Source organism: Felis catus, chromosome B3, assembly GCF_018350175.1.
Source record: "Felis catus isolate Fca126 chromosome B3, F.catus_Fca126_mat1.0, whole genome shotgun sequence".
Lineage (NCBI taxonomy): Eukaryota > Metazoa > Chordata > Mammalia > Carnivora > Felidae > Felis > Felis catus.
Window position 1 is genome coordinate 54673423 of NC_058373.1, and position 25749 is coordinate 54699171.

The 25749-nt window shown below is 36.9% G+C and overlaps 1 long non-coding RNA gene across 1 annotated transcript; it reads left to right on the top strand.

Annotated features, from left to right (window-relative positions):
* Window positions 1-25272, top strand: LOC123385948. The gene is made up of 3 exons (XR_006599253.1): window positions 1-1319; window positions 20041-20157; window positions 25089-25272. It is a non-coding gene; the product is annotated as an uncharacterized LOC123385948 (long non-coding RNA).
* The last annotated feature ends 477 nt before the right edge of the window (window positions 25273-25749 follow it).

Below are 25749 nucleotides of genomic sequence, written 5' to 3' on the forward strand. Positions count from 1 at the left end.
TGCTCTGTCTCTCTCTGTCCCAAAAATAAATAAACGTTGAAAAAAAAAAAATTAAAAAAAAAAAAATGGCTGCACCATTTATCTTCCACGTCCGTAGTGCATGAGAGTTCTGGTTTTCTTCTCTCCTTGACAGCCTTTAATAATACCTGACTTTCTAAAATGACATTTTACTCTTGATTTTAAATTACATTTTTGTAATTGCTAATAAGATTGAACATTTCTTCATATACTATGGACTACACTCATCATAGTCTTGTTATTGGCTTCCTATTTTTTACTGATTTGTGGAAGTCATTCTATATTCTTAGATATTAACTCCTTATCTTTTATTTTAGGTTTGCAGATATACTCTGAAGCATTGTCACTGGTTTCCTTCATTGGCTTTCATTTTGATGTTACATCTATACATTTCCCCCCTCATTGACCATACTTTTTTGGATCTTAAGTCCTTTCTTATACTAGTATCACAATAATGTTCTTTTATAAAGTTTTACAGTTTCCTCCTTTACATCTAGGTCTTTTTTTTGGAATTTATTTTGGTATATGATTTAAGATAGTCACCAAGCTTTATTTTTTTCTGTATAATGAGCTAATTTTCCCAGTACCATCTACTAAATCATTCCTAATTGATTTGTGATGCCATCTTTTTCAACTGTCAGGTTTCTACATATGCAAGGGTATATTTCTGAATTTCCCAGTCCGCTAACTGTTCTGCTAACCAGTGTCACCTTGTATATTTATCACTGAGCTGAGTAATGTCTTAAGTACGGGAGATTCCCTACCCTATTTGCTGCTCATTTTGAAATTAGTCTTTGTAAACCTTCATTTTTCTATATCAATTTTGGAATAACCTTGTCAAGTCCCCCAAAGTCCTGTAGAGTTTTAATTGGAATTGCTTGAATTGAATAGGTCCCTTTTTATGTCATTTAAGAGTGTCTAAAGATCTTGAGCATTCTTTGCTATGTCAACTTCTGAATCTTTATAGTTTACACTACTTTATTTCCTAAAATATTTTCTAGTTGGTTATTGTTGGGGTAGAAGAATGATATTGATATTTGCATACAGATTTTCTTTAATCTATCAGCCTTGATGAACCTTATTCTATCAATAGTTGGTCTGTTGATTCATCTGTGTTTTTTATGTAATTATATTATCAAGAAAATAATTATATTTTTATGCATTTCTTTACATCCCTAGATCTCTTATTTCTTTATCTTATCTTACTGCATTGCTCAGGATCTCCCAAAACATATTGAACAGAAGGGATGACAGCTAGCATTCTCATCTCAAAGAAAAAGCATCTTGAGTTTCTCCATCAGGTATGAGATTTATGATCACCTTTGGGGAGTCAGCTTTCATTAACTAAAGTTTCCTTCTATTTCTAGTGTCCTAAGAGGTATGTGTATTTTTTTATCATAAATAAGTTTTGAGATTTATTAAATGTTTTTGTACCTAGTAAGATGAATATGTGATTTTTCTCTTTTAGTCCATTCACATAGAGAATTACACTCATTGGTTTTCTAACATTAACTTATCCCTACGTTCTAGGATAGATGCAAACTGTACATTGTATATTCTTTTTCAATACAATGTTGGATTTACTAGCCAACATATTATTTAGAAGTTTTCCATCTATATTCTTAAGTGAAATTAGCCTATAATTTTCTCTTCTTAGATGATCTTTAATCAGTTTAGTTCTCAAGGTTACTTTGCATCATAAAATGAATAGGCACCTTTCATTCTATTTCTGTTTTTTAGAACAATATGATATGAGGACAATCTGTTCTTTGGAAGAACTCACTTCTAATGCTGTTTGGACTGAGACTCTAGAACTAGTAAATGTTTAAATTACTTTTTCAGTTCCTTTAATGATTATTCATCCTTTCAAATATGATTATTTATCAAGTGTTCTGCTTCCTCTTATACTATTTTAGCTTTTTATTTGTTTTCAGAAATGTATCTATTTTGTCTGCATCTTCACATTTATTAGGATATACAGTTGACCCTTTGAACAATGTGGGTTTCAACTGCATGGGTCCACCTATGTGCAGATTTTTTATTTATAAATCCAGTATAATACTGTAAATATATCTTTTCTTCCTTATGATTTTCCTAATAACATTCTTTTCTCTAGCTTATTTTATTGCAAGAATATAGTATATAATACATATAACAAACGGGATATGTGTTAATAGACTGTTTATGTTATTAATAAGGCTTCCAGTTGAGAGTAGGCTTTTAGTAATTAAGTTTTTAGGAAGTCAAAAGATATATGCAGATTTTTTACTGCGTTGGGACGGACTTGTTGAAAGGTCAACTATAGTTTGTAATTTTCTTTTTAAATATTCATTATATTTAGCTCATTTCCTCCTTTTTAATTCTATATGTGTTTGTCTATCTTATTAGCCTTTCCAGCTTTTGGTTCATATTTATTATTGTTTTTATTGTTCTCACTTTGATTTCTGCCCCAGGTATGTATTATTTCCTTTATTTTCATTTCTTTGAATATCTGTTATGATTCTCTTTCTAGCTCTTGAGTTGAATCATTTTCAAAGTTTGTTAAAATTTGCTCAAAACTATTAATTTAACATATAAAGTTTTAGTCAATATTCATTTCCTTTTTAAACCAAGAAATTTTAAGCCACACTCCATTCATCAGTGTGGGATTTGCTTGTTTTTAGTTTCCAAATATGGAATATTTCCAACTACCCTTTTACTGATTTGTCATTTGGACACATCCTGTTTAGAGGTGCCTAGATGGCTCAGTCAACTGAGCATCCAACTCTTGATTTCAGCTCAGGTAGTGGTCCCAGGATTGTGGGATCAATCCCATGTCAGGCTCTGTGCTAAGTATTCTGCTTAAGATTCTCTATCCCTCTATCCTTCTCTCTCTCTCTCTTTCTCTCTCTCTCTGTCTCTCTCCTTCTGCCCCTCCCACCCTAATAAATAAGTAAATAAATAAATGAATAAATCTATTTAGAGAATATAATCTGTGTGACATTGTTTTTCTGAACATACTGAAATTTGCTTTGTAGCTTAGTAAAGACAATATTTGTGATTTTTCCATTTATGATTTAAAATAATGTATATTCTAGGAATGTTCTTCTCCAAACTATTTGGTAAAGTGTGTTGTTATTTAATTTATATGTATGTAAAATTAAATATATATATAGATAGATAGATATACAGATAATATATATTAAATATATATATATATTTCTTGTTGTATCCATTTCATAGAGGAATTTATTAAAATCTTCAATAATAACTGTTGCTTTATTTGTTTCTCCCTGTAATACTGTCACTTGTTGCTTTATATATTTTAAGGCATAATTGTCAGCTGTATATATGTTCATATAGTTCTATCTTGTTGCTTTTATCAGTAAATATTTTTCTCTTCATCACTTATGATTTTTTTCCTTATGGTCTGTTTTGTCTCATATTAAAATCATTCCTTTAGCTTTTGCTATTGTTGCTTATATTTGCCTGGTATATTTTTCTCTCTTTTATCTTCAACCTTCTCATATTCTTTTCCCCCTCCCCCGTTTGCACAGATGTGTTTGTAGACAACATATTAACATATGATTGGATTTTAATATTTTAAAATTCAATTTGAGAGTCTCTGTCTTTTGATGTTTATTTAAAAGTTTTTAAATTATAGTTATTTTAGGCTTGTTTCTATCATCTATTGTTTTGTATTTTTTCTTCAGTAGTCTTATTTTGAAATGATTTTAGATTTATAGAAGAGTTAAAAATGTAATATAGGAGTTCCTATGTACTCCTCACCCAACTTCTAAAATATTTTTTGTTAATGTTTATTGATTTTTGAGAGAGCACAAGCGAGGTAGGGGCAGAGAGAGAAGGGAGCACAGAGGGTCTGAAGCAGGCTCTGTTCTGACAGCAGAGAGCCCAATGTGGGACTTGAGCCGACAAACTATGAGATCGTTTCCTGAGCTAAAGTCAGATGCTCACTGACTGAGCCACCCAGATGCCCCCAACTTCTTCTTGTATTAACACCTTATATTATCATGGTACATTTATCAATTTTTAAAAGTTATCTCAGTGTCTGTTTCTTTAATGTCTTTTCATCAACAAAACAAAGTACCCTCACATTTTCTCCCACCTTCCTCTGGTTTATCCCCTTACCCCCAACCATCATGTTGGAATCCTTTAGAATTTTAATTTCAGAATACATTTGAACACATTGATCATTGCATTTAGACAACAACAACAACAGCAACAAAAAGTCTTTTATTCATTTCTCTTCTTGCTAAGTGCATTCATAGAGAATCTTGTGTGGTAATTATTCTGCATCCTTGATACCTTGACTCATTTTTATATATAAATGATGATTTCACTTTAATATATTTTACGAGGGGTTTTTGCCTGGTGTTTTTGTTATCCATTTTGTTTGGAATTCTTTCAATATAAAGACTTATATCTATATTAAATTCTAGAAAATTATGTTATTCTTGAAAGATTTCTTCTCTTATATTGACTCTTTTCTTTCATTCCTGGAAACCTATTAAATGCATGTTGACACTTATACTCTTGTCTTTCGTGTATTTAACTTTTTTCTCATTCTTTCCAACTTTTTTTCCCTTTCTGATCTATCTACCTTTATGACCTAATATTCTAGTTCTCTAACTTGTTCTTCAGGTATGTTTATTCTATTATGCAACCCATTCACTTAATGTTTTTATATTTATTATCTCTACTTTTTTTTCCATATAACTGCTTCTTCCAGATATAGGAATATTTGACCTGAAATATGAGAATATTTATCATGTTCTTTTGAAATTCTTACTTTGGTCCAGTGGGGCACCTGGGTAGCTCAGTCAGCGTACAACTCTTGATTTCTGCTTAGTCATGAGACTTTCTGCATAGTCATGAGATCAAGCCCCACATCAGGTTCGACGCTGGGCATGGAGCCTGCTTGAGATTCCCTTCCTCTCCTTCTGTCCTTCCCCCACTTGCATGTGCTCGCACACGCTCTCAAAAAAATCTTATGTTTGTCTAATCCATTGATTTTCCTTATCCTGGTGTAGGTTTTTAACTCTTTGTTTCTATTTTTGCCTTATTTATTTTAAGGCTATGCTTTTAGATATATACAAACTTTGAATATTGATCTTCCTGATGAATTAAATCTTTTATCATAATAAAGTATCCCTCTTTACCTTTGGTAGTTCCTTAAAGTCTGTACATCTATCTTATTTTATTAGTGTTTGCAGAGTATATGGTTTTTCATTCTTTTACTTTCAACCTTTCACATTTTCATGTTTTAGATGTGTCTCTTATAAACAGCATATAATGGGTTTGGTTGTTTTTAACTGGTCTGACAATTTTGTTTAATTGGAGTATTTAGTCCATTTATATTTAACGTAATTACTAATATATTTGAATTGCAGTCTACCATTTTACAATATACTGTCTATTTCTTCCACTTGATTTATAGTCCTTTTCATGTGTTGCCTACTTTTGGACTTATTATTTCTGATTAATGTATTATTTTCCTTTTATCACTTTGGAAGTTATACACACTTTTACCATTCTTCTAGTGGTTACTTTAGAAATTAAAACATGGATTCTTGATTTATCAAGTTATAATGCTTCTACACATTATGAAGAATTTTATTACCCCTTCCCATAACTTATTTGCTATGGTCATGTTTTTATAGCCTCTCCTTCCCTTCTCTAATTTACATGTAGGTGTGTATATTTATATTACATATTTGTGTGTACATGTGTAGCCCCATTGGACATTATTGTCATTTTATAGTGTCAGTATTTATTTTGATTTACCTACATATTTACCAATAGTCTTGGTCTTTATTCCTTTTTGCATTTCTGAATTTCCATTTAGGATAATTTTTCCTTCAGCCTGCACAGCACTCTTTGATATTTTCTTTAGCATAGACCTGCTGATGATGAATTCTCCTGGGTTTTGTTTCTCTGAAAATATCTTTTTTTCATGTTCCTTTTTGAAGGATATTTTCACTGGGTGTAGAAATCTAAATTTGCTGTTATTTTCGTATTTTCCTTTCACCAATTGAGCATACTTCAGTATTCTCGTGCTTTTTTAAATTTCCAAGTTTTATGAGATAAAATTGACATATAACATTGTATTAGTTTAAGGTATACAACATAATTATTTGACAGACAAATATATATTGCAAAATGATTATCACCATAAGTTTAGTTAACATCCATCACCTCACTTAGTTGCAATTTTTTTTTGTGATGAGAACTATTAAGATCCGCTCTCTTAGCAACTTTCAAAATACAATATAGTGTAATTAACTATAGTCACTATGCTGTACATTAATCCCCAGAATTTAGTCATCTTATAATTGGAAGACTGACCACCTTCACCCATTTTTAGTGTTTCTATTGAGAAGTCAACTGTCAATTTAATTGTTTTACCTTTGAAGATTATCAGTCATCTTTCCTTTGGCTGCTTTCATAATGTTCTCTTTGTCTTTGATTTTCTACAGTTTAATTATGATGTTTCTAAATGTAGACTTCTAAAAATTTATTGTGCTTGGCTTTTATCAATTCTCTTGTATCTGCACAGTGACATCTTTCACCAGTTTTAGCAGAATATCAACTAGTGATTTTTCAATATTTCTTTTGCCCTGTTTTCCCTCTCCTTTCCTTCTCAGACTCAGACAAAAACAAAAACAAAAACGAAACCCCCATATGTTAGATCTTCTCATATATATCTCTTACCCTAATTTTGATTTTTTTCCTTTTTTTTTTTTTTTGCCTTCCTACACTTTATTTTGGATATTCTTTTGCCCATTCTCCAAGGTTTTTATTCTCTCTTCAATTGTATATAATCTATTATTAAACCTAATGTAGTGAGCTGAATAGTATTCTAAAACTGATATAAACTGATATACATACAGGTTGCAATATGTGACCTATTTGGAAGCAGTGTGTTTACAGATGTAATTAGTTAAAGATCTTAACATGAAAACATCCTGGGTTTAGGATGGGCCCTAAATCCAATAACTGGGTCTTTTTTTTTTAATGTTTTTATTTATTTTTGAGAGAGAGCGTGCATGAGTGGGGAAGGGGCAGAGAGAGAAGGAGGCACAAAATCTGAAGCAGGCTCCATGCTCCAAGCTGTCAGCACAGAGCCTGATGTGGGGCTCAAATTCACAAACCATGAGATCGTGACCTGAGCCAAAGTCGGATGCTCAGCCAACTGAGCCACCCAGGCGCCCCTATAACTGGGGTCTTTATAAGAGAAAGGAGAGGGTTATATGGACACAGACACACAAAGAAGAAGGTAATGTGAAGACAGAGGCAGACATTGGAATTATGCTGCCACATACCAAGGAATGCCAAGAGCCACCAAAAGCTAGGAGAAAGGCAAGTAAGAGTTTTCCCGTAAAGACTTTGGAAAAAGTATAGCCCTGCCAATACTTTGATTTTGGACTTCTGGCTCCAGAACTGTTGTTGTAAGCCTCCAAGTTTGTGTTAATTTGTTAGAGCAGTCCTAGGAAACTAATAAACCCATCCATTAAGTTATTCTCTAAGAATAACTTGAAAGACATATAGGGCTAGGTTCCTGTGAGCCAATTAATTAAGTAATCAATACATACTGTTGTTTTATGTGTGTTTTGCCTAAAGACAACTTATTTAATTCATATTATTGCTTCATTAGCATGGCACTCATGACCAACAACACTAATTCATGCCTGAACAAAGCTTATTTAGCAGATATATCTCTCTGCAAGGCATGTCACTGCCTTCTTGCACTTTGGGACACAAGAGAGTACTTCAGCACAGTGCTTGGGGACCATTTTAAATGGGGAAGTCACCAATCAAAAGCACAAAAATATGAAAAACATGGGACTTAGTAGACCTCAAAAAAGGCACTTGTGATCAGTATGAGAGCTGAAACAAGAAGGCAGAGTATCACTTTGTTCAACCTCAGCTGGAAATGTGTATCTCATGACTCAAATTTTTCACCTCTCTGTGCACATGCATGTCCACAAATGACCGTGAAGGCACCAGGAGTACTGATTTTCAAGCTAAATTTTAGCAAGTGGGTGAATTCACAAATATGAACTCTGTAAACAATGAGAATCAACTTTAGAACTAAATCCATGCATGCTTAACCTTCCATTAGGGAACTCAAGGTGAGGAGGGATTTTATATAACTTCAAACATGATGCTATAGTATTATACAGGGTTTGAATACTAGTCATTGCAGATAATGGTCTAACATTTTCATCAAATTGACTAAACCTTCTGTGCTTCCTCATAGCCAGCTAGTCCCAGCTGCCTAGAGCTCCCACTGTAATGCACCTTACACCTTATGCTGTCCAGACCCCAAGTAAAAGGACATGTCATTTTTCCTCTGTTTCTCTCCTTTCCCCAGTAGGTTATTCCCTCACCTCACTCCCTTTTCTTTAGCAGGGTCACCCGCTCTTCCTAGCGTGCTGACTATCCAGTGGCATACACTTGGGGCCTGCCATGCCCACTACCAGTTTTGCTTGTCTGCTTATAATATGGGGAAAAAGGAAAAAAGCTGAGTGGATAAGCTGGCTTAGACTAAAGCTGAAACACCTATTATCAGAATGGTCAAAAATGGAAACAAAGCCAAACAGTTCAACCACTTTACTGTGAGTCTTCTCTCTTGTTTTTTTTCTCCAGGTACTTATTGATAATGTATACTTTGTACTTGTGCCATGGACAAAATCCAGCCAGTTTCCTCTGTTTTGTTGACTTTGAATTAATATATTTAAGGGTTTAGTTTTTATAGTGCTCTTATTCTGGGAAATCAGACATAGAGGAATAGACTATCAGATGGTTCTGTAAAATACAGAGAGGGTCAGATGAATACCTATAGGTTCACAATGACAGAAGAGAGGCTTTTTTGCTATTTTCTTTTGAATCTCTTTTACAGAAAGCCTTGTCCTCATTCATCCCAAACCATCCTTATAGGAGAGGGTTTAACAGACTCTGCCCTGTTAAGTGAAAGCAGGGATTGGCCATGTGGTATTTTTCTGTTAATCTGAACAAAGTGAGGCTTTCTGCTCCATAAACTCTTCTCATGCTACCCATATATAGGCTCACTATCCATAGAGCAGTTAAAAATGATTACTGCGTGGGTAGAGGAGCTACAAGTTTCTGCATCACTGTATTTTGTATATTTACTGAAGATGTTTACAGGAAGATCATATATATCTGCCTACTTTAGAAGGACTCTATCAAAAACTAGCATTTTGTCATGTTTTCCCTAAGAATTCTGCTTTTTGGAAGGTTTTTTCCTGAGCTTTAGAATGCTTATTGTGATTTTAATTTGGACTTTGTTTGCCATACAGTTTGGGAACTTTCAGGAGGATGCTTATGACTTCATTCTCTGGTTTAGGTTACAGATTACTATACCCCTCTCCCCCATATGAAGAAATTTCTCACCAAGAAATTTAAATTTTTTATTAGTTTAACTAAATGTCCATTCTTTGTATAAGAATGCAGGGAAATTTGGTTATAAGAAGTTGTTTGGCTTTTCTATCATGATGTCTAAGAGATTGGGTGCGGGTGCAGGATAAAAAGCAAAATACCTAGGCAATGTAGGGACAGGAATCCATTCCCCTTATGATACAGCTACAGCTCGTAGAATCATTATTCTGACTCAATGAAGGAAAAGTGCTGAGCAGAACTGAGTGAGGCAGCCAAGATATATCCAGATGGACGATTAGGTTGACGTAACCAGATGGTGATCCCTGTCACCAGGAAGTGTGGCTGGAAGCTGTGTCAGGAGAGTCTCTTCTGAGTTGAACTCCATTGGGTTGTCTCATTTTAGTGAAAATACTGCTGGCCAACCTCCCACATTTACAAAGTAATCATGGGAGTGCTTGCGGTAATTCTTAATGGGAACTTCTTGTTCCCAGCATAAATTACGCTGTAAGCAATTGCCATGATATAATAGTTATGTGTTTGCGCTTGCACATACATACACACACACACACACACACACACACACACACGTTTATTTGTCTTTATGTTTGTCTTTTATCTTGGAAGACAATTTCAGATGACAATATTTTATCCCTTCTCTCTAAACTATACGTAGAACATTGAAATCTACTCTTAATCTGGCAGTGTAAAGTTTTTCTTCTGTATGCATTTTCATATGGCTTAGAAAATTACTCTGCAAGTGCTATTATGTTCATTTAAAAATTAAACTCAGGGGACGCCTGGGTGGCTCAGTTGGTTGAGCAACCAACTCTTGATCTCAGCTCAGGTCTTGATCTCCGTTCTGAGTTCTCTACCCAGTGTGGAGCCTACTTAAAAATAATTAATTAATTAGTTAATTAAAATTAAACTCAGAAGCACATAGGGGTATATGATGAAAAATAAGAGAATCCTGATCTTAGATATAATTGCTATCAACACATTATGTTCTGTCCTTCCAGAAATGATCTATGCATATAAAGGCATACAATTTTTGCATATGTGGGGTCCAAATAATGTTCTTTTGTTCCTAATGTTGTTTTGTTCCTAATATGTATATTTTAAGCCAATATATAAAAGGCACAGTTAGGGTGCCTGGGTCGCTCAGTTGGTTAAGCTCCCAACTCTTGTTTTTAGCTCAGGTTTGTGAGTTTGAGCCCCACATCGGGCTCTCTGTGTCAGCACAGAGCCTGCTTTGGATCCTCTGTCCCTTTCTCTCTCTGCCCCTCCCCTGCTCTCTCTCTCTCTCACACAAATAAATAAACTTAAAAAAAAAAAAAAAAAAAAAAAAGCACAGCAAGGGGACCCTGGCTGGCTCAGTTGGCTCTTGATCTCAGGGTTGTGAGTTTGAGCCCTACGATGGGTGTAGAGGTTACTTAAAAAAATAAAAATCTTTTAAAAAAAACAAAAAAAGGCACAGCAAGACAGCATCCAACATGCTACAGTATGACATTTCACAGCATTATATTATTTTCTTTTGTTCTTGACTATAACATAAAGTGCCTGTAAAGTGACCTTTTGTTTTGGTATGTGTGGCAGGAGCACAGGAGTTTTACAATAAACAATATCTCACAATAATAACTCATTATTTGCAGGAAAAAAAACAGCAAATAAATATCTTGGGAAAATGTCATCATGCATCTGGTGGTCAGCAAACTTGAAGCAGGATTCCTGTCTAGTTCTACTGCATTCCATATTCAGTCTCACAAAGAATGGAATTGTGAGAAAACTCATTTTACCAGTGGGATGTTTGATGAAAATTTTTTTGACCAAGATACTCCCACCATTCTAAAGACCTGTAAACTGGTTAGATTTTTTAAAAATATGCTCCACAGAAAGCTTAAGGCTTATTATTCTTAGCACTGTGGTGGTTTTCTATCTTGGATATTAAGGAAAAACTTGCACCACTTAATTATGTTAATGCCCATTATGTGCCAAGCTATACTGAATGCTTTATATACATTATTACATTTAATCTTCGCAGCAACCTATAAGATAAGTACTATTCTTTTCCATGTTAATTCCACTTAACAAAACATGGCACACGAAGGCTAAATAACGTGTTCAAAGTCACTGGCAACTGGAGATTAAAACCTACGTCAATCTGACTCCAGAGGCCATAATCTAACCTTTATACTTACCTAACTTCTACTCCTATGTAAGACCTGTCATTTCTCTTCCCACACATTGCCCTTGAACTATTGGGCCACCCCAGTCGGCATATCTGTGGAACAGTGTATTGCCTGTTTTACCTTTTATTTGTTTCTTTTGAATCCCCCTTCTAGAGAGGCCTGTCCCCATTCAACCCAGACTATTCTAGTGGCACAGGGGCCGGCAGACATTGTCCACCAAAGTAAAAGCGAGGAGTTCCCCTTGGCCAGATGGCTTCTTCATGTAAGACCGAACAAAGATGATACCTCAATTCTGTATGCCACATACACCTGTTTATGAAACACTGGTTTTTAGTATGATACATGTCCACCGAGTAGTGGAAAATGCATGTAACTTGGTTCCCACAATGGTTGAAGAGAAATTCATTACATATAGTTGTGAATCTTCTTTGGGCTTCAGAAATCTCAATGTTAACCTATCTCTTAATTGTCACACTCTTGATTCTCCCTCCTACCCCCTCAGTCTTTTCTCTCACAAACTGGTATCGTGAACCCATTCTTTCTTTTCTTCATTTGTATCCTTGAATTACTGTTTCATAGATGAGTTCAGATATGTACAAGTGCGTGTGAGTGAGTGAAAATACATTCAGTTGAGTGTCTGGCTGTGTATGTATGGATGGGTAAAGGGACTACCTATACGCCTAGTATATTTTCTGATACGTGCTCTGGTATGTATGTTCAATAATATAACAAATGGGAATAAGGATGCAAAATTCCTTTTCTTATACAAATGTGGTGGGAGAGCTAGGCAATTTCATTCAGTCTCTCTCCTGCTGGCTAGCTAACCTTAGTCCTTAACTAACCTTACTAGCTTTACTCTTTAGTCAAGTCTTGCAACATTCATTTTCTTGATCCTCACAATATAGCTTCTAGATTAGTCCCCTACACCTTTCTCTTGCAATTCATCCTAATAGCCCATATCAGATTCGTCTCCCTAAAACTCTCTACTTGAGAGCCACATTGCTAAGAGACCCTTAAAAACTGAGAACAAATTGAGGGTTGATGGGAGGTGGGAGGGAGGGAAGGGTGGGTGATGGGTATTGAAGAGGGCATCTTTTGGGATGAGCACTGGGTGTTGTATGGAAACCAATTTGACAATAAGTTTCATATATTAAAACATAAAAATAAAATAAAAAAATAAAAAATAAATAAAAAAAAAAGTGAGAAAATTAAAAAAAAAAAAGAGAGAGAACCACATTGCTATAGACTGAACGGTGTCCCTTGCAAATTCACATGTTCAAGTCCTAATCCCTGATGGGATTGAATTTGGAGATAGGGTCTTAAAGAGGTAATTAAAGGATAATGAGATTATAAGGGTAGGACTCTAATCCAATAGTATTGGTGCTCTAATAAAAAGACAAAGAGATATCTGAGCTTCTTCCTTCCAGCCAGCACAGAGCAAAGGCCATGTGAGGCCTTAGTCAGAAGGTGACTCCGTACAAGCGAGGGAGGGTCACTAGGAACCCAACTGGCCAGCACCTTGATACTGCACTTCTATTCTCCAGACTATGAGAACATGAATTTCTGTTGTTTAAGCCACCTGGTCTATGGTATTTAGTTATGGCAGCCTGAGAAGGCTATCACACTAAGGTCAGTCCCTATTTTTCTGACTCCAGTCTCCCTTACACACCCTACTGAATTAAATCCTACCGTAATTACTCAGCCTCATCTCCAACCCCTCCCCATTTAGTATTTGCTGAACTAGTCAAATAAGGTTCTTCAATGTTCCCTGAACACCTCTGTCTTTTGTTCATGGTAGTTCCCTGCTTCAAAATACCACCATGCCAGGGCCATCTGGCAGTTGGCAGTTCAGTTGGCAGAGCATGTGACTCTTGATCTCAGAGTCATGAGTTTAAACCCCATGTTGGGCACAGAACTTACTTTAAACAAAAACTTTTTTAACTAAAATAAAACTAGAGAATATCCATTTATGGTCCAATAAGATATATTTCTTTAAAAGTACCACCATGCCAACCACAGCTCAACCACCTCCACTCCAACCATCCTGGTTCAAACCCCCATTGTCTCCTAAGAGACTATCTTACCAGCCTCCTAACTGGTCTCCATGCTTTCACCCTTCAGTTTATCCTCAGTCTACTCCTAGCACACTGCCTCAGTGATTGTGTTAAAGCATGTCCATTATCTCATTCCTCTGCTTAAGACCATCCATTGGATTCCCAGCTCACTCAGGACAGAAGACACATTCTTAAAATGGTCCACCAGGCCCTGTCTCCATTGCCTTTCTGACCTGATCACCTGTCATTCACCTCCTTGTTCACTTCACCGACACTGGTCTCTTTGCAGTTTCTCAAACTTACCAGGCACTTTCCTCCCCAGGCCACTATGCTTGCTGTTTCTGTGCCTGAAACACTATTTCCCCTGGATAGTCACATGACTTGATGCCTTCATTTCCTCACCTATTTTCTCATATAGACAGGTTTCTCCTGCTATCAGATTGTAGAGTGTTCCTATGAAACTTTCCACACATGAAATGGCATACTGTGAAAAGCATCCTCACTTTCCAAAACTTTGTGTTATGCCACTTTACTTTCATGAAAGACCGTTAGTACAGTAATGGCTTTTTTTTTTTTAACGTTTATTTATTTTTGAGACAGAGAGCATGAACGGGGGAGGGTCAGAGAGAGGGAGACACAGAATCTGAAACAGGCTCCAGGCTCTGAGCCGTCAGCACAGAGCCTGACGCGGGGCTCGAACTCACGGACCGCTAGATCATGACCTGAGCCGAAGTCGGCCGCTTAACTGACTGAGCCACCCAGGTGCCCCCTTTTTTTTTTTTTTTTTTTTTTTTGTAAAAGCAAAAATTCTCTTCAGATTTCTTTTGGTTAGTGAAAACGGGTACTAACATAGGTCTTTTGTAAAAGCAAAATGGTGTGATGCAAACTTTTAGAAAGTGGAAGTACTTGTATATATCACCTTCTAAACTTTTGGTCCCCGAGCACCCTATTTTAATTTCTGCACATATACCCAACTCCCTATCCAATTTTTTGTCATGTCCTCCCAGAATGTAAGCTCTCTACAGTGTAGGAATTTTGTCTACTTTATTCATTGCTACATATCCAGGAACTAGAAGAGTGCCTGACACATAGTAAGACCCCAACAAAAAAATAAATCCCAGAGCCTCTGCCTTCCTTTTCTTGTATGATTTACTTTTTCTGGTTCATTATCCCAAACCACACCACTCTCATCCCCAATCTGTTGAGTCCTCAATTGTTCTCTCACATGTGTTTAGTTTTTTTTTTTTTTTTCCAGTTTCTATTTAAATTCCAGTTAGTTAACATACAGTGTAATATTAATTTCAAATATACAATATGGTGATTCAATACTTCTTCTATACATCACCAGTGCTCATCATGACAAGTGTACTACTTAATCCCCATCACTTGTTTCACCCATTCCCCTCTTCCATCTTCCCTCTGGTAACCATCAGATTGTTCTCTATAAGTAAGAGTCTGTTTCTTGGTTTCTCTCTCTCTCTCTCTCTCTCTCTGTCCCTTTGCTCATTTGTTTTGTTTCTTAAATTCCACGTATGAGTGAAATCATATGTTATTTGTCTTTCTCTGATTTATTTCACTTGGCATAATACTCTGTAACTCCATCCATATCGTTGCAAATGGCAAGATTTCATTCTTTTTTATGGCTGATTAATATTTCAGTGTGTGTGTGTGTGTGTGTGTGTGTGTGTGTGTGTGTACCACATCATCTTTATCTATTCATCACTCAATGGACTCGGGCTGTTTCCATAACTTGACTATTGTTGATAGTGCTGCTATAAATATTGGGGTGCATGTATCCCTTTAAATTACTATTTTTGTTTCTTTGGGTAAATGCCTAATAATATGATTGCTGGGTCATATGGTAGTCCTATTTTTAACTGTGTATTGCTTTCCAGAAAGGCTGTACCAGTTTGCATTCCCCAAAACAGTGTGAGAGGATTCCCCTTTCTCCAATATGTGTTTAGTTTTGTCCTCACAGCCAACTTGTAAGCTTTTTGAAGGGAAAGACAACCTAGGGTTTCTTTTTTATAATCCAGGGAACCTATCAGAGTATTGGGCATATATCAACATTTACTATATTCTTTTTTTTTTAATTTTTTTTTTACATTTATTTATTTTTGAGAGAGAGAAAGAGACACAGAGCGTGAGCAGGGGAGGGGCAGAGAGAGAGGGAGACACAGAATCAGAAGCAGGCTCCAGGCTCCTAGCTGTCAGCACAGAACCTGACACAGGGCTTGAACCCACAAACCGTGAGATCATGACCTGAGCTGAAGTCAGACGCTTAACCGACTGAGCCACCGAGGTGCCCTAACATTTGCTACATTCTTGATGATTGGATTGTATCTAGAGTGAGCCAGAGTCTTCAAGGTAAGGCTGCCTATTGGATAACCATAAAAAAATTTCCAAAGTGGCCATGCAACCAGACAAAAGGTATATTTCCATCTTGAATACACAAATTCTTTATGCTAGAAATTTCCACAGTTCAGAAAAGCCAAGTAGAGAGTTCATTGTTTATTGCAAGCTTAAGGAAATATGGAGGCTACAAGGGAATCTTTAATAATTTCTAAAAGGATGTCATGGGGCAATACAAGTATGGTTATAACTTTTATAATACTATTCCCTGAAGTCACCAGCTAGATCTGCTGAGGAGAGGATATAAGAACCAGATCCAGGTACACATCTCAGTACTGAGATGTGGACTTTAAATCCTGGGGTGGAGTTTATGAAAGTTAATGTAGCCACTTGGGGAAATGCTTTGGTAGTTTCTCAAAAAATTAAGCATAAAGCTACCATGAGATGCAACACTTCACTTGTAGGTATCTTGGAGAAATGAAAACATATGCCCACATAAAGACTTGTACATGAATACTCATAGCAGCATTGTTCATAATAACCTCAAACTGGAAACAAACTGAATGTCCATCAGTTGATGAATAGACAAAATATAGTATATTTAATAATAAAATACTGAATAATAAAAGGGAACAAACTGATACATGCTACAATGATGAGCCTCTGAAACATTCTGCTAAGTGAAAGAAGCCAGATGTGAGAAATAGCATATTGTATGATTCTATTTACATGAAAAGTCCAGGAAAGGCAAATATAGAGACAAAAGGTAGATTAGTGGTTGCTTGGGGCAGAGGGTGGAAATGAGTATTAACTTTAATGGTCATGAAGGATCTTATTGGATCTAAAACTGATTTATGGTGATGATTGCATCACTTGGTAAAGTCAGTAAAAATCATTGAATCATACACTTGCAATGAGTAAATTTTATGATATGTAAAATACACTTCAGTAAAATTGTCTAAAAAGTTAATGTACCCTTTTTCTGATTATAAAAGGAAGGCATACTCATTTTACAAAGTACGGAAAAGCATACCAAATTATCAGTATCTATCAAGAGACAACATTTTGCTTATTTCCTTATGTGCGTTTTACATAATTGAGATTGTTCTTTATATGTAATTTTAAATCCTGATTTTCAACCAAATATAAGTATTAACCTCATCATTAGAGGCTTTTTAATAACTATCAATATCAATAGGTGAATAATATTTCATCATGGAGATATTTCTTAATTGATTCAACTACCCACCACTGCCGGATATTTCAATTTTATAAATAACACACGCTAAACATCTCTGTATCAAAAAATAAAAAAAAATCACTAAAGCTTATTTTTCAATCTGGTTTATCCCTGGTTCTTAGTATATTTTACAGGTCTTGAATTTAGAAGCATGACCTTTGAAATATGGACTTCTTTATCTTCAGTTGAAGAGAGAGCCCTGCTGAAGTACAGATAATCACTCATGATTTCAAAACAGGGTGTGGGTGGCAACAGATGAGACTGATCAGCTGGGTCTGTGGCACTGGGCAGAGGGCCAAGAGGTGTCAGAGGCTGGGATCTGCACCTGGAGGGTGAGGACTCCAGTGCAGCTAGAGGTCAGGAGCAAGTCCAAGAACCCCGACTGGGAGGCCAAGGCAGTGAGCAGACACCTGAGTGCCAGTGGGTTACCTAGAGTCAGGAGTAAACGGAGGTCTGGAAGCCAACAGAGACCCAAATAGAAAGAAGTCATCAGTTCTCCTGATTCCTGACAGAATTGAAGGTAGATCAAAACAACACCAGCAATGGGAGCCCAGAAGTAGGCCTGGCCCTAGGGCAAAGACTACTTGCTATCTGCTCTCTCACACTGGCCAAAAGGGAGTTGTGTGTGCCAGCACAGTGGAACCTGTTAACCCTCCTACCTGTCCAGAGGTAGAGGCACTAGACTTTCAGGGTATTACTAACCTACTGTCTTGGTTTAAGAAACATCATTTTACTTTATATATTTTTAAAATGTTTATTTATTTATTTTGAGAGAGAGAGGGCCAGTGGGGAAGGAGCAGAGAGAGAGGGAGGGAGAGAGAATCCAAAGCAGGCTCCTCACTGCCAGTGCTGAGCCCAATGCAGGGCTCAATCCCATGAACCACGAATCCTGATCTGAGCTGAAAACAAGAGTCTGACACTCAACCAACTGAGCCACCCAGGCGCCCCACATCATTTTAAATAAGTAACTATAAAACTAATAACAAATGGAAACTGATTTCAAATGCCATGTGAAATAAAGGTATTCACTTTCTCATCCTTCATAAAAATTGACCATAAATGTTCTCAAATTCTCTGTGGTATGGTTACACAAACTCTGAATATTCTAAAAACTACCAAATTAGACATTTTAAATAGGTAAATTTGATGGCATGTAAATTACATCAATGTGTGAAATTAAAAAAAGAAAAAGAAATTCATTATGATGGCCTCCCCTTTAACATCTAGAAGATGGGGCCCATGAACTTCTACCCATATTCAAAATTTCTACCTCATGTGCTTCCTAGTGCATGTAAGGTCTTGCCACTGAGCATTCATCCCTTTGTGACACATTGCTATATCTAGTTCTCAAAGTACCTGGGAGACTCAACTTGGAAGAATGGGTATTAAGGAAACTGGGTCACTAGCTCCTGGCAGATTAGCACACCACCGTTAAAGGCTATGGCAAAACAGTATGTGGAATCCATATACAACCACATAGGAAATCATTACAACCACATAGGAAAGACCTATGCAAAGAAAAAAAAACATTGAGAAGAAATTAAAATGCTAACAGCAGTATGAAAGGAAGGTGAGAATAAAAGTGATTTTTCTCTGGTGATTTGCTGTTTCCTTGCCTGTCAAGAGATAACATTCTATGCCTTTTAATAATGAATTGCTCTGGGAAAGACAACACCACCTCTAGTTCCATTCAAAGAACTTGCTCTATGAGTCCTGCTCTTTTTTTTTCTGTGACAAAAGGAGTCCAGGGAAATATGAAAACTCAGAGTTTTGGGTTAAGGCTAAAAGAGGAGAAAAGATGTAACAGAGGGAAGGGGAGGGAAAGGGAGAATGCAAGGTTACCCTTTTTTTGTTCTTATTTGGAGTTTTTGTTTGTTTTAACCATGTGCCAAAAAAAAAAAAAAATCAATTTGAGACTATAAACTACACAGGACAACATGATTTATCTTTTCTCATCTTGGCCTCTTCTACTTCAAAATATTTTCTTTGTGAAGATACTAAATACAGACTGCATCTCTTTCCTCTTAAAGAGACATTTTGTACAAGGTGAGCTGGTATGAATTCAACTGTGACTTAACTGTAATGAGAATAGCAAAATAATGCAAATACAAATAATATAATGGCGATTGGGTGGCTCAGTCGGTTAAGCATCCAACTCTTGATTTTGGCTCAGATCAGGATCTCACACAGTTTGTGCGAGCGAGCCCTGCATTGGGCTCCACATAGGACATGGAGCCTGCTTAAGATTCATATTTTCTTTCTCTGTCTCTTCCTCTGCCTCTGCCCAAGTTGTGCTCTCTCTCACAAAAATAATAATAAAAATTAGAAATATATATATATATATATATATATACATATATAAACAAAAGCAAAAGCCTTTCTTCTGACACCATAACTAATTTGATGTGAAGACTAGTGTCACCTTATGCTCCAGTTTGTCAGCCATCTGATCCACATTGGGAAAAGTATGGTATGGTGCAAGGTAGTTTATTTGGTTCTCAGGCTGACAGGTGATTTCAGGTCTACTTAAAATGAGCAGGTGGTACAATGGAAGGAGTCTAGAAAATTATCTAGTTGACCTGTTATTTCGCAAATGAGAAAACTAATGCCCAGAGAAACAATAACCTATCCAAGGGCAAGTGAGTAGAGATCTGGAATTAGATGCCACATCTCCTACCTTGTGGCCCAGTGTCAGGCCTTTCTAGACAAGGCCTAGAAGTGCCCTGTCTTCATCTCCCCTTCATGATTCCTTTGAAAAGAACCTGATCCAAATCTGGATTTCTCTTCCCAGGGCTGCCTGGAATCAGAGGAGAGATAGATCTAGGCCTGCTCTTCTGGAACCAGGTCAGATCTGAGCAGTTGGGGTTGGAGGCCCTGGTGGATTCAGTGCTCAGGTAGATCTGGCTAGGTAAGTTATCACTGGTTCACTCTTCATCATTTCAAACTTCAGGGGACAGCAACACCAATTCTCCCCAAAAGTAGCAAACGTGAGGGGCACCTGGGTGGCTCAGCTGGTTAAGCGTCTGACTTTGCCTCGGGTCATGATCTCTCGGTCTGTGCTGACAGCTTAGACCCTGAAGCCTGCTTTGGATTCTCTCTGCCCTCCCCCCACTCACACACTGTCTCTCTCTTCTCTCTCTCTCAAAAATAAACATTAAAAAAATATATTAAAAAAAAAAGTAGCAAACATGAAACGCTAGGTGGTAAGCATAATACTAGATGTCCCAAGGATCGTTGTCGGGTTTAGTAATACAAACAGACTATCCATTTCAAAGGCAAGGCTGGGGAAGACCCTGGCCCACTCTCTGTCTGACAGCTTTGTGTCAGGGTGTGATCCAAAGAAGGAAGCATTAGTTCAGGGAAGTGTGGAAGTAGTTGGAAGTAAGGTGGCCATAGGCCTGAGGAAGGCCTCGCTGGCTTCTCCTGAGAGCCAGGCTGGAAGGTGTGGCCCCGGGGTATATAGTAGTGGAAGAACCTTCAAAAGAGAAGGTGGCTGGTGCCTTAGGATTCTCCTTGCTCTACTGCCTGTATTCATCAAGCTCACAGCTGCCAAGTGTTGCACAGCTTCAGCAGTATTTTTCCCAGCACATTTGAGGTGTGTCTTACAGGACAAAGTCAAAATCAAAATCAAACAATAGCAACAACATAAAAGCAGTTTTCATTCTGAGACTCAGAAAGTTTGTATTACTCCACTGATGCTCTAGCAGATTCTTCTGATCTTTTGATAAAGTTTAAATATTCATAGATAAATGCTGAATTATCCGAGTCTAAACAGAAACTGAAAATAGAAGAGTAATCATTTAGAAGTATTTTTTAAATGGGGTACACTAAATCTCTACTGAACATATAGTCCAAGGGATAAGAGAATCTTTTTCTAGTGGACTAAAAAATAAACAAACTAGAAGTAACCTTAGAGTTTACTTAACCTAATCCCCTTATTTTATTTTTTAGTGATCTCTACATCCAACATGGGGCTCAAACTACCACCCTGAGATCACATGCCCCACCAATAGCCAGGTGCCCCTAAATCTTCCTATTTTAAAAAAAGCATTTTTTTAATATTTATTTTTATTTTTGAGAGAGAGAGAGAGAGAGAGAGAGAGAGAGACAGAGCACCAGTGGGGGAAGGGCAGAGAGAGAGAGAGAGAGAGAGAGAGAGAGAGAGAATCTGAAACAGACTCCAGGCTCTGAGCTGCCAGCACAGAGCCCAACACAGGGCTCGAACTCGGGAACAGAGAGATCATGACCTAGGCCGAAGTTGGACACTCAACTGACTGAGCCACCCAGGCAGCGCAAAAGCATTTTTAAATAAAGGGGTTAGTGTAACTGGCTAGCTGAGTTGGTGGAGCATGTGACTCTTGATCTCGGGGTGGTGAATTTGAGTCCCACGTTTGGTGTAGACATTACTTAAAAATAAAATCTTAAAAAAATAAATATAAAATAGGAAGATTTAGCCTGAACTATTTCTGCAAAAAGTATATTAGTATTGTTTGCTAAAACCCTAAAGCATACTCTTCATAACTTAAAAGTAGAGGAAGCTCTTATTTTAAAGCCAAAATATAGCCTGACTATTTAAAATTGAATCTGTATCACTGGAAAATTGAATTTCATTATTCCAACCAACCAGAGTAGTGTTTATAAAATTTCAAGAAAAGAAATCATCTCTAATTCATGAGCTTAATCTGATTATTCAAAAATATTTTTGCACAGTATAACATCTGTCACTGTTTAAATTATCTTATTAGAATGAAAAAATGTGTCTCAGGTATTTTGAAAACATGTATATGTGAATATATATGACTATTTTATGTAACATTTGAAAATGAAAGTTAAATACCTTTTCTAGGTCCACAAGAGAAATTTTAAAGATGGATTCAATAATTTCATCTTTACCATCCTCTTTTGATTATTCATAAACTGGAAAATAAAGATGACTCCTGCCTGTGTAATTCTTAAACGCATTCTCAGTGTAATTCAAAGGCGAGAGGACATAAACTTGGGAGAGGTATCTCATGTACAAGACCCGAGAATAAATATTTGGATATCCTCACAGAATAAACTAATTGATGAAAGTAATAGAGTGAAATTAAGCAGGGATTGACATAAAAACCTTACGTTGGAATTTAAAAAGAGTTACATCACTTGGAATTCTTAGCTTAGAAAAGAGGAGACTTAGGGAGGAAGAAATAGCTATTTTCAAATAATTTAACACGTATTCAGAGAAAGAGGAATTGGCCTTGTTCCAAAAGTTAGAGTAGACCAGTGGGAGGTAGACATGGGGCTATAATGAGAAATAATTTCTTTCAATTGCAACTGAAGGCTGAGTAATGGCTGCCTCAAAATATTTTTGAGTAAGTAAACTGCATATGGGCCTAAGGCCTATTGCAAACATATCACTAAAATATAACAAACTAAAATCAAAGTATATAGTTAATCTTATAAAAGTATAGCAAGAAACTGGTCAAGCATTTATAATCCTTTCTAACGTTTTAAGCGTTTCTTTTAATACTGAAAAAAAATTGACTTCTGTTTATCCACACTGCTTTGAACTTTAGGCTGTGTGGATTCTAAAATAAAAGCCTACATACAGGGAGTGCCTGTGGGACCGCAAGAGATTATTTGTTTCACAACAAAGCCATATTCAGTTTTATGAATCCAAGAAACCCATCTATGAAACCACTCAACTCAGAGCAGCACATGACATAGTTTAAAATATTTTGTACTAGGGATGGTATTTTTACTACTGGAAAAGCACAACCATGGACATTATCTGTGTGAAATCGTTAAAAACAATGCTCTTCCTTGCAAACATACAGGAGGAAAAAAGTAGTACAGTCTTCCTAATACATCCATCCATCATGTATACAGGTGTACATAATTAATTAATTAAGAAAAAATTACAAAAAGTGAAGTTCTGGAATCTTTCCATCTAGAGCATTCAGAGGTCAGGTCATCACCATAAATTTATATATTCAAAACAAGCAAACAGTAAGGAAATTCTGTTGTATACTCAATTATGTTATATATATATATATATATAAAATGATTATACATAATTTTTATACATACATAATGTTTTATTCTGGTTAGTTCTCTGACATTTTGTAAAAAAAAAAAAAAATTCTTTCCTGTTCCTTTGGTTCTTTACCCATGATATTAGGGTGTTTCTGACTAAATTCCCATAAGCCACCACTTTAAAGGAAAAACCTTAATAGCATGCGTCCATCCTACTTGAAGGGATTGTTTAAAATTACAGATTGAGGATTTTGCAAATTCCTTAAAGTGGAATTTAAGAAAATCTTCAACATTTCATAAGTCATATCCTATTCAATGTCCTATTTTCAGCCTTTTTTCCCAGAGCAGACAAATTCCCCAGAGTTATGCTGCGTTCCAGAGCATCCTCCTTTTTATTTAATTATTTTGGAGGAAGAAAAGCTTTTTCATAGCACCCCCACAAAATCTGTTACACCAAGCACCGCGCAGTCACAGAGCATTGAGCCCAACACAATGCCTATGATTGTAACTCTCCTCAGTTTCTTGTCTCTCCATTCTTCAGGCCTGCAATTTGTACATGTTATCTCTTCCGAAGACAGGTTTAACACTAACATACCCAGTACCCACACATCATCCTATACCCATTTCAGAGTGTTGGAGAGTTGTTCCTTCAGTACCCAACTATGGAAAACACAAGATTAAGTCTTCCCTAATCCCATATGAACTGATTCTGTCGTGACATGAACTAGGAGGGGCCATGGAGCAGATAACTGCCAACTATTTTGAGGCCAAAGCCATCCATGTTGGTAACTAACTCTCAAGACGTAACTGACTTGACTACATTCAGCGAGTGATTTCACCCAGATACCTACCCAGGTGTATCTTTGGTAAAAACTTAAAACTGAAGGGACTGCTCAAAGGTAGTCTTTCTATGGGTATTTATGGAGAGATGTTTTTTTGTGTGTTTGCTTATGTGGTTTTGTTGAAACATGCTTTAAAAATGTTCCCCATGTGAGGCACCTGGGTGGCTCAGTAGGTTAAGCCTCTGACTTCAGCTCAGGTCATCATCTTGTGGTTCATGAGTTCAAGCCCCATGTCAGGTTCTGTGCTGACAGCTCAGAGCCTGGAGCCTGCTTCAGATTCTGTGTCTCCCTCTCTCTCTGCCCCTCCCCCATTTGTGTTCTCTTTACACACCCCCCCTCAAAAATAAATAAACGTTAAAAAAAAATTTTTCCCTGGATGTGCTACCATGGCATCATGCTCCACAGCATGTTTAACTGTGCTGCCATGGTCTAGAATGTTAGGCCTTGGACCATCAATTTGTTCCACTGTTGTCTGAGTGTGATCCCCTCAGTCAACCTCTCACATCTGTCTGAAGTGAGGCAGGTCATAGTGGCTGTGCTTCACCTAAATGAAAGACCAGTTTCTCGCTCACAGATTCCGTGAATCATTTTACTGACCTGACCATGCTTGTTCACTGCCAGGAAGATCAGACCCATGTTTGGGGCCCCCCTCTAGCAAGTCTGTAGAACTTCAAAGCATGTGGACTAATCTCATGGATAGCCTCATCTTATTTATTTATTTTTTTTACTCTATGTCTTTGTTACAGTGCTGTCATGAGTATTTTATATGTCTTTGTAAATTGCCTAAAATTCTTTCTGGAGGTATAAGTCAATAAATAATTTTAAATCAGTTTGTCATTATATACAAAATAAAAAGAGTTCTGACTGATCTCTCAAAGAAGCATTCCTATTCATGGGTATTCATTCATTCATTCATTTAAAATTTTTTTTTATTTATTTCAAGTTGGCTCTGTGGTACTTAAACGGGATGTCTCTTGATCAGATGGGGGCCCCCAAATGTGGGCAATGATGCACGGGAGCTGAAAGAATTCACGTGAGGCAGAACAAAGAAGATAGAAGTTTATTGAATGTACTACAAAGGAGCAGGGGGAAGGACAGCAGAGGAGAGACTGTCTGCCATGAAGTAGTGGGAAGGGGCTGCTTTTAAGGTATGACAATGTATGGAATTCCATCCCCCTTTTTTTTAATGTCTATTTTTGAGAAAGAGAGAGAGAGAGAACGAGCAGGGGAGGGACAGAGAGAGAGGGAGATGCAGAATCTGAAGCAGACTCCAGGCTCTGAGCCGTCAGCACAGAACCGCGAGATCATGACCTGAGCCAAAGTCAGACACTCAACTGACTGAGCCACCCAGGTGCCCCAGAATTTTTTGGTACCCTTTTTTTGGTACCCTTTTTTGGTAACTGTGCCTAGTTGTAAGTGGCCCATTAGTCAGTTAAGGCCTATTGATATTTTGGGGTGGGTTACCTGATGGGCCTGTCTGTATTCATCCTGATGGTCACTGTGGCCCTTTCTGCATCCCATTGCTCAAGCCTGTTTGCCTAAAAGCAGCCTCCACAGGCTCCATGCCCAACATGGGGCTTGAACTTATGATCCCAAGATCAAGAGTTGCATGCTTTACCAACTAAGCCAGCCAGACACCCCAT